We start from the raw sequence: 10,429 nt of genomic DNA on the forward strand, positions 1-10,429 counted from the left end.
CAGTCCATGAGATTGCAAAGAGCTGGACACGACTGAGTGACTAAGCACAGCACTGTTTCAGAATAACATTGCTAACACTGTTGTTAATACTAAATTCATTTAAGATTTGTGCTTTCTGTCTCTAGAATATGTCCCATTTGCTGGGTACAATCAAATTATTGTCCTTTAAATAATTCTTTACTGATTGTTAGATCATTAATTTCACACAGTTTAGGTTGAACTGATTTTTTTAAAGAGGAAAACGTAAGACATGTTACTGACACTATGTCCCAACTTTGTAATTTTTATGAGATATAGTGACTTAAGTAAAATATTTTGTTTAGAAATGCTTCCCCTTGTTAAGTTCATCTGTTTTTATCTGAGGAGGCCATTTTCCTTTCGATTTCCCAAAAAAATTTACTCTGACATTAGTCAATATTTAACAGGTTTTTAAAAATGGATTTGTTGCAATAAATACAATATACTTAAAATTTTGAAATCAGAAACAGAAAATAGGCTAGGTCCAAAAATCACTCCAAAGAGTATCTAAGTCATCAGTTCAGTTCAGTTCAGTCGCTCAGTCGTGTCTGACTCTTTGCAACCCCATGAATAACAGCACGCCAGGCCTCCCTGTCCATCACCAACTCCTGGTGTTCACTCAAATTCACGTCCATCAAGTTGGTGATGCCATCCAGCCATCTCATTCTCTGTCGTCCCGTTCTCCTCCCGCTCCCAATCCGTCCCAGCATCAGAGTCTTTTCTAATGAGTCAGCTCTTCACATGAGGTGGCCAAAGTATTGGAGTTTCAGCTTTAGCATCAGTCCTTCCAATGAACGCCCAGGACTGATCTCCTTTAGAATGGACTGGTTGGATCTCCTTGCAGTCCAAGGGAGTCTCAAGTCATATTTTGACACTAAAAAGCAAATGGAAAAGAAGTCAAATTTTTCATTCTATGTTTTTTTTCCCCTTTGACTCAATTTTTCTTCCTTTTCTTAAAAAAAAAGAAAATTCTCTATCTTCTGACTTCTTTCCCCAGTGAGAAAATAATGTGTGGCAATTAAAGATTTCACCAGTTTCTAATTTTAGGCACTGTTTCTTTTCATATCGAACATACAGTTTTATTGAAAAAGCCTCATCTTCAGAGATAATAGGGAAATTATTAGAAAAACAGGAATAGATGAAGTTATAAACCTGTTGATCTGCCAATGGATGGGAAATCCTTCCACTTTGTGTTACTCTGTTTAGGCACCTGAGGCAAAAGGTACCACCTTTTAATAAAGGCCATTTTCCCACCATTTCTTACTTTTACTTTTTATGCCTTTTCCAGCCCTTAAAAATGTTCCAACTACCAATGGCTTCAACAGATAGGGCTTAATTCCCTCAAATGGCAAAGAAGTTGTTTATCCCTCACCTCAGGAATTTATTCTTGGCTGGTTTGTCCATCAATTAACATAGCTGTGGAATTCTGCTTCATCCAAAATATCCTGTTAGTGTAGGAAAACGCTGTTGTGATTCCTTTTTGGAGAAGGGAAGGAGAGTTGGTGACAAAAAAAGAATGGCCCAGGGCATGGGTGCAGAATAGATTTGCAGGTAATGTTTCATTTTAATTTCTTCAAGAATTTTGTTTGAGAAACACTAAAAGATTGGTCAAAGTTCTTCCTGTTTCCCAGTCTTTCTAATAGCATTTTCAGACCAGCATTCATTAGTTTAAAAACTTGTTCTTCCTCTTTACACTAAACTTGGTCACTGGTTCACTGGCTTCCCCAAGCCCTGCTGTCTTCTAGTGCTAAGTTGCTTCAGTCTTGTCTGACTCTTTGCGGCCCTATGGACAGCAGACTTCTAGGTTTCTCTGTCCATAGGATTCTCCAGGCAAGAATACTGGAGTTGGATGCCATTTCCTACTCCAGATCTTCCCGACTCAAGTATTGAACGAACCCTCCTCACTTTCCTCTTCTGCACTGTCAGGTGTGTTCTTTACCCCTAGCACCACCAAGGAAGCCCACTGTCCTCTAGAGTAGCTTCAGATTTTTATGTTATAACTCATTTTATGTTATAACACCCTAATCTTAAATTCCTCTATCCCTTCATTTCTCAGAACACTTTAGCCACTCACTTCCAAGACCACACCCTACTCCTTGTTATAACCAAGAATTTCTCACCTTTGAAATTTTAAGACATTCTATTATTGCCCTAACACACCTGAGGAATGTAAGGCCTCCTGGCAATAACTGTGGATTACCTTGTCTGTGAGTCTCAAGCTGAGGAGTGAGGAAGAAAGGAGCTAACTCCTAAGGGCATTCATCTGAATCTAGGAGGTTTGCTTACTTTGAAAACCTCCACATGTGACTTTGATGGGCATCCTACAGATAGCATTTCTCCTGCCCTCTCTGCTGCTGCTAAGTCACTTCAGTCGTGTCCGACTCTGTGTGACCCCATAGAAGGAAGACCACCAGGCTCCCCCATCCCTGGGATTCTCCAGGCAAGAACACTGGAGTCGGTTGCCATTTCCTTCTCCAATGTGTGAAAGTGAAAAGTGAAAGTGAAGTCACTCAGTCGTGTCCGACCCTTAGCGACGCCACGGACTGCAGCCTACCAGGCTCCTCCATCCATGGGATTTTCTAGGCAAGAGTACTGGAGTGGCTTGCCATTGCCTTCTCCACCTGCCCTCTCACTGAAGGAACTGGAGTAAATGTCTCCTGTGTTCAAATACTGACACATCACTTATTTGTGTGAATTCAATCTCTCTTGCCTCTGTTTTTGCGAATATTAATATAAGATGAGGATAGTATTATCACTTACCTTATAGGATTAAGTGAAATAACAAACATATAGAACTTGGAAGAGGGTCTGCTGGTAAATAAATGTTAAGAATGATCATCATCATCAACATTTATATGCCAGTGATTTCCAAATCTCATCTTCAGCCTGGGTTTCTCTCAAATTGTATCAGTTGCCTGCTAGACATGTTTTCCTGAGTGACTTAGTGCACTTCACACTTACATTTAAATCTTATAATTTTTTTTCTTTTTAAATCTGTTCCTCTTCTCAAAGGTTTTCTATCAAATCTCAAAATGCATCATCACATCAAGTTACCCAAGTCAGAATCTAATAAAGAAAAATGTATAGATGAACTTATTTGTAAAGCAGAAGTAGAGACACGGATGTAGAGATCAAACGTTTGGATACCAGGGAAAAAGGGGTGGTGGTGGAACGGATTGGGAGTCTGGGATTGACACATATACACTACGATGTATAAAATAGATAACTAATGAAAATAACTTTATAGCACAGAGAACTCTACTCAATTCTCTGTGGTGACCTAAATGGGAAGGAAGTCCAAAAAAGGGGGATACATGTATATGCAGAGTTGATTTACTTTGCTGTACAGCAGAAACTATCACAACATTGGAAAGCAACTATACTCCAATAACCCTGGAGAAGGGCATGGCAACCCACTCTAGCATTTCTGCCTGGAAAATCCCATGGACAGAGGAGCCTGACCTCCTACAGTCCATGGAGTCACAAAGAACTGGACATGATTAAAGTGATTATTTATTATTATTTTTCAATGAGTTAATACATAGTTTAAATTTTTCTCAGTTTTAATTTTTAATATGATAAATATCAACAGATGGTGCTGGAGAAGACTCTTGAGAGTCCCTTGGACTGCGAGGAGATCCAACCAGTCTATTCTTTTTTTTTTTTTTTAAATCAAATAATCCAATTTTATTTATTATTTTTTTCAAGTTGAACAGACTAAATTTCTTTAAACAAACTTACTTATACTCCAGAGTCCTTTAAAAACTTAATAGCATTTATACATTGAAGGTATTTGATTTTCTTGTAACTAGCACTTCAAATGCAACAAGCATGTGAAGCAACAAGCATTTGACCCAACAAGTAAAACTTTCTACAGTTCATAACTTTTATAAATAAAATAAATTAAATGTACAGTGAATAAGTTCTCTGAAATATTTCAATATTTCTTCAGGTTTAGTAACATCGTAAAATACATTTCAACTAAAATTCACAAATCTAAAAACCTGTTAGGCATTTTTAGGCGTTTTAAGTTGGAAATGAAGACCAATGTTACATCGTAATATGCCAATTACAAATAGTACTTCAAATAGCAAATACTACAGTTTGTCCCAAACTTTAAAAACTATTCATGAACTCAACACTGAACTATTGATGGCTATGAGAATTGTTTCCTAGCCTTTTTGAAAATTTCAACCCATTTACGTTTAAGGTAATTATTGATAAGTACGATCCCGTAGCCATTTTCTTTATCGCTTTGGGTTCAAGTTTATACACTCTTTCTGTGTTTCCTGTCTATAGAAGATCCTTTAGCATTCGTTGGAGAGCTGGTTTGGTGATGCTGAATTCCCTCAGCTTTTGCTTGTCTGTAAAGCTTTTGATTTCTCCTTCATATTTGAATGAGATCCTTGCTGGGTATAGTAATCTGGGCTGTAGGGTATTTTCTTTCATCACTTTAAGTATGTCTTGCCACTCCCTTCTGGCCTGAAGAGTTTCTGTTGAAAGATCAGCTGTTATCCTTATGGGAATCCCCTTATGTGTTATTTGCTGCTTTTCCCTTGCTGCTTTTAATATTTGTTCTTTGTGTTTGATCTTTGTTAATTTGATTAATATGTGTCTTGGAGTATTTCGCCTTGGGTTTATCCTGTTGGGGACTCTCTGAGTTTCTTGGACTTGGGTGATTATTTCTTTCCCCATTTTAGGGAAGTTTTCAACTATTATCTCCTCAAGTATTCTCTCATGGTCTTTCTTTTTGTCTTCTTCTTCTGGGACTCCTATGATTCGAATGTTGGAGCGTTTAAATTGTCCCAGAGGTCTCTAATATTGTCCTCATTTCTTTTAATTCGTTTTTCTTTTTTCCTCTCTGTTTCATTTATTTCTACAATTCTATCTTCTAGTTCTCTTATCCTGTCTTCTGCCTCTGTTATTCTACTGTTTGTTCCCTCCAGAGTGTTTCTGATCTCATCTATTGCATTATTCATTGTATATTGACTCTTTTTTATTTCTTCTAAGTCCTTATTAAATCTTTCTTCCATCTTCTCAATCCTTTTCTCCAGGTTATTTATCTGTAACTCCATTTTGCTTTCAAGATTTTGAATCATTTTCACCATCAAAATTTGAAATTCTTTATCAGGTAAATTCCCTATATCTTCTTCTTTTGTTTGTGTTGGTGGGCAATTATCTTGTTCCTTTACTTGCTGGGTATTTCTCTGCCTCTTCATCTTGCTTATATTGCTTTGCTTGGGGTGGCCTTTCCCTCTTCTTGCAGTTTGTGGAGTTCTCTTTATTATGTAGTTTCTTCACTGTGTGTGGAGTTGGACGGGTGATTGTCCGGGTTCCCTGGTTAGCGAAGCATGTGTCGGTGTTCTGGTGGATGGAGCTGGATTTCTTCTCTCTCCTTTAGAAGACAATGGGCTGCTTTCCTGGGAGCCTGATGTCCTCTGCCAGTATTCAGAAGTTGTTTTGTGGACTTTACTCCGCGTTCAAATGTTCTTTTGATGAATTTGTGGGGGAGAAAGTGGCCTTGCCATCTTATCCCTCCGCCATCTTGTTCCTTCCTCCCCAGAACACTGGATTCTCATATTCCACTTGGTCGTGGAGTATCTCTTCCCAGCTGCTCCAGCAAGGCGCAGCCGCTGTACCTTACCTTGGACGAGGGGTATCTCCTCAAGGCCGCCCCTCCTGCTTTGAATGTGGATCAGCTCCTCTCGGCCCTCCGGTGCCCAAGCAGCCACCGCCTCCTGAACGTGGTACAGCTCCTCTCGGCCACCGCCCTAACCCTGGGCGCAGGGTAGCTCATCTCAGCCACTATTCTGCACGTGGTTGGTTGCGCCGGAGCCGGGCGTCTCCCGCGTCTGCGCTGCCGGAGCCGCGCGTCTGTCGTGCCTCCAGTCTATTCTAAAGGAGATCAATCCTGGGTGTTCATTGGAAGGACTGATGCTGAAACTCCAATACTTTGGCCACCTCATGTGACAAGTTGACTCACTGGAAAAGAGTCTGATGCTGGGAGGGATTAGGGGTGGGAGGAGAAGGGGACGACAGAGAATGAGATGGCTGGATGGCATCACCAACTCGATGGACATGAATTTGAGTGAACTCCGGGAGTTGGTGATGGACAGGGAGGCCTGGCGTGCTGTGATTCATGGAGTCGCAAAGAGTCGGACACGACTAAGCGACTGAACTGAACTGAACTGATCAATAGATATAACACACAAAGGAAAACTGTTTAGAGTCTTCAATCAGTTACAAAGTTTAAAGGAGTACTGTGATCAAAATGTTTTAAGACCGCTGCTCTAGCCTATTTCAACTTCCCCTCTGGATTTTAATTTAGATTTTAAAGTTTTATTTAAAAAAATATTTTTCAAATAAAAGTCTGTTTTTTTGGGGAAGCTTTTCATGACAATCCTCGTTGGATGTGAAAATCCTATACACTCCCTTAATAATACACTATACTTCACTTATAGCATTGTATTTTTTGCTTTATACAATAGTTTGAGAGATATAATTAACATATCATACAGCTCACCTATTTATACAATTGGTAGTTTTTCAGTATATTTACAGAGCTATACAATCATCACTCAATTTTAAAGCACTTTGATCACCCCCTGCCAAGGAACTTTGCCTTTTAATAGTTACTCCCATTCCCCTCAATTCTCCAGCCCTAGTAGAATTCACTGAAGCAGTAGCATGTGATCACAGAAGCTAAGGAGACAGAGCAAGGGAGAGGGAGAAGGGGAGAGAAGAAGGGAGTTGTGAAAGATCCAGCTAGGCCCTGAAGATGGAGGAAGGGGCCATGAACTAAAGAATGCATGCGTTCTCTAGAAGTTGAGAAGAAAATAAATTCTCCCCGGGACTTCCCTGGTGGTTCAGGGCTAGGATTTCACATTTCCACTGTATGAGGCATGGGTTCAGTCCCTAGTAGGGGAACTAAGATCCCTCATCATGGCCAAAACAAACACCCCACAATTCTCCTCAAGAGCCTCCAGAAAATATTAACTCAGCAACACCTTGAGTTTAGGATTTCTGACTTTCAGAACTGTAAGATAAATAAATCTGTGTTGTTATAAGCCACGAAGTTTGTGGGAATTTCTTACAGCAGCAATAGGAAACTGAAACATTAATTTTACTAAGTTTTAATACTTGAGATGGTGACTGCAGCCATGAAATAAAAAGACGCTTACTCCTTGGAAGAAAAGTTATGACCAACCTGAAAGTGAAAGTGAAGTTGCTCAGTCCTGTCCGACTCTTTGCTACCCCGTGGACTGTAGCCTACCAGGCTCCTCTGTCCATGGGATTCTCCAGGCAAGAATACTGGGTTGGTTGCCATTTCCTTCTCCAGGGGATCTTCCCGACCCGCATTGCAGGCAGATGCTTTAACCTCTGAGCCACCAGGGAAGCCCACCTAGACAGCATATTAAAAAGCAGAAACATTACTTTGCCAACAAAGGTCCGTCTAGTCAAGGCTATGGTTTTTCCAGCAGTCATGTATGGGTGTGAGAGTTGGACTATAAAGAAAGCTGAGGGCCGAAGAATTGATGCTTTTGAACTGTGGTGTTGGAGAAGACTCTTGAGAGTCCCTTGGACTGCAAGGAGAGCCAACTAATCCATCCTAAAGGAAATCAGTGCTGAATATTCATTGGAAGGACTGATGCTGAAGCTGAAACTCCAATACTTTGGCCACTTGATGCAAAGAGCTGACTCATTTGAAAAGACCCTGATGCTGGGAAAGATTGAAGGCAGGAGGAGAAGTGGACGGCAGAGGATGAGATGGTTTGATGGCATCACCAACTCAATGGACAAGAGTCTGAGTGAACTCTGGGAGTTGGTGATGGACAGGGAGGTCTGGCCTGCTACAGTCCATGGGATCTCAAAGAGTTGGCCACAACTGAGTGACTGAACTGAACTGAACGCTTGAGTAATGTTTAAAAAATATTCTGTGAGAAGAAAAGCAGTCTTTTCTGTTCCACAAGGTGGCTATCTGTAGGAAAAGCTCACAAGAGTTATAAGCTTATTCAGCTGTTTTAAAAAAAGGAACAGTATTTTTAAGTCAGAATGAATAACAGGTCAATAATGGTTATTCATTATTGGAATAACCAATGGAAATATAGCAGCCATTTTCTCAAAAAATGAACAGATGTGCCTAACACTTAAAACAACTGACAATGACAAAATTTGACCTTTCACACAAAAATTAGCATTCTAGAAAAACTGTATTCATCACTGTGAATTTGACAGTTTCTCAGTATTTAAAGACTTTTTCTGATGTCTGTGAAAATAATATGATTTTTATATATTGTATAATGAAGTGTGTCAACATTTAGGAGACCTGTATAACTCAGCGAATCAATGTTTTTCTAAATGGCCAATCCATCACATTACAAAGTTATGCATGGAAAAAAGACCTTCCTGAAATGTAAGATAAACCAATGGATTTTTACTGCAACAGAGTACAAAAAGTTCATTGATACAGTTTCAAATTCTACATTTCAATTAAGAAACTATACTCATCAGGTTTGGGTGTGCTATTGAAGAAAATACTACATTAAGCTACTAATATAGGCTTCTCCCTTCCCCCAGTTACATGTTTGTATGAGGTTGGATTTTTTTTTTCACGTATTTCAACCAATCTCAACCAGTATGGTAACAATTGAATGAAGTAGTATATATAACTATCCTGCTGTCTTCTACCAATCAGGCATTAAGGAATTTAAAGATACTTGCAAAAATGAAATACACTGTAACTCTACTCACTAGTTATTTTTTGTCTTTGGAAAATGTGGTCATTCTTCATACAAATATGTTATTTTTGCTAATATATAAAGGATTTATTATTATTTTTCAATGAGTTAATACATAGTTTAAATTTTTCTGTTTTAATTTTTAATATGGTAAATATCAATAGATATAACACACAAAGGAAAACTGTTTAGAGTCTTCAATCAGTTACAAAGTTTAAAGGAGTACTGTGATCAAAACGTTTTAAGACCACTGCTCTAGCCTATTTCAACTTCCTCTCTGGATTTTAATTTAGATTTTAAAGTTTTATTTTTTTAAAAATTTTTTTCAAATAAAAATCTGTTTTTTTGGGGAAGCTTTTCATGACAATCCTCGTTGGATGTGAAAATCCTATACACTCCCTTAATAATACACTATACTTCACTTATTAGCATTGTATTGTTTGCTTTATATAATAGTTTGAGAGAAATAATTAACATATACAGCTCACCTATTTATACAATTGGTAGTTTTTCAGTATATTTTCAGAGCTATACAATCATCACTCAATTTTAAAGCACTTTGATCACACCCTGCAAAGGAACTTTGCCTTTTAATAGTCACTCCCATTTCCCCTCAATTCTCCAGCCCTAGTAGAATTCACTGAAGCAGTAGCCTACTATAGACTTACCTATTCTGGATAGGTCACATAAACAGAATCATACCTTGCAACTGGCTTCTTTCACTTAGCATAATGTTTTCAAGTTTCATCCATCTTGTATGAGCACTTCATTCCTTCCCTTTTGTGCCTAATAACTTTTCTTTGTATGGCTATACCACTTTTGGTTATCCATTAGTCAGCTGATGCACATTTGGGTTGTTTTTCTTTTGCTACTATGAATATGGCTGCTGTGCACATTTGTGTACATGTTTTTGTGTGAACATATGTTCTCAATTCCTTGGGTGTATATCTATTAGAATTACTGGGTCATGGTCATTTTATACATAACAGTTTGAGGAAGGCAGGAATGTTTTTCAAATGAAGTGTTTTCCAAAGCATTTTATGCTTCCATTAAGTACAGTACAACAGTTCCAATTTCTCCAGAACTTATTTTTCTTTTCAATTATAGATACATATCCTAAAGGATCTGAAATGTTATCTCATTGTGGTTTTAATTTGCATTTCCATGATGGCTAATGACGTTGAGCATCTTTTCATGTCCATTCATATATCTTCTTTACAAAAATTTCTATTCAGATAGTTTGTCCATTTTTAAATTGGATTGTCTTTTAATTGTTGAATTAAAATAGTTCTTTATGTATTCTAAATATAGACCTTTATGAGATATATTATTTGCATATATTTTCTCCTATTCCTTAGATTGTCTTTTGATGAGGTCCATATTATTTATTTTTCTTTGGTTGCTTGTGCCTGATCCAAAGTCAAGAAGATTTATATCTATGTTTTCTCCAAAGTATTTTAAAGTTTAAGCTCTTACATTTAGGCCTTTGATTCATTTTAACTTTTCAAATGTTATGAGTTAGTAATCCAAATTCATTGTTTTACATATGGATATCCAGGAGTCCAAGTAACTTCTCTTTTATTCTGTTCTTTTTTATTCTCTTTTATTCTGGAATCTCGATTCAATTCAATTCTGTTTATCCATATCCTTATGCTCCATGCTTTTGCCAGTAC

This window comes from Moschus berezovskii, chromosome 2 (assembly GCF_049115385.1).
Source record: "Moschus berezovskii isolate FMDL1 chromosome 2, NW_MosBer_1.0, whole genome shotgun sequence".
In the NCBI taxonomy this organism is placed as follows: domain Eukaryota; kingdom Metazoa; phylum Chordata; class Mammalia; order Artiodactyla; family Moschidae; genus Moschus; species Moschus berezovskii.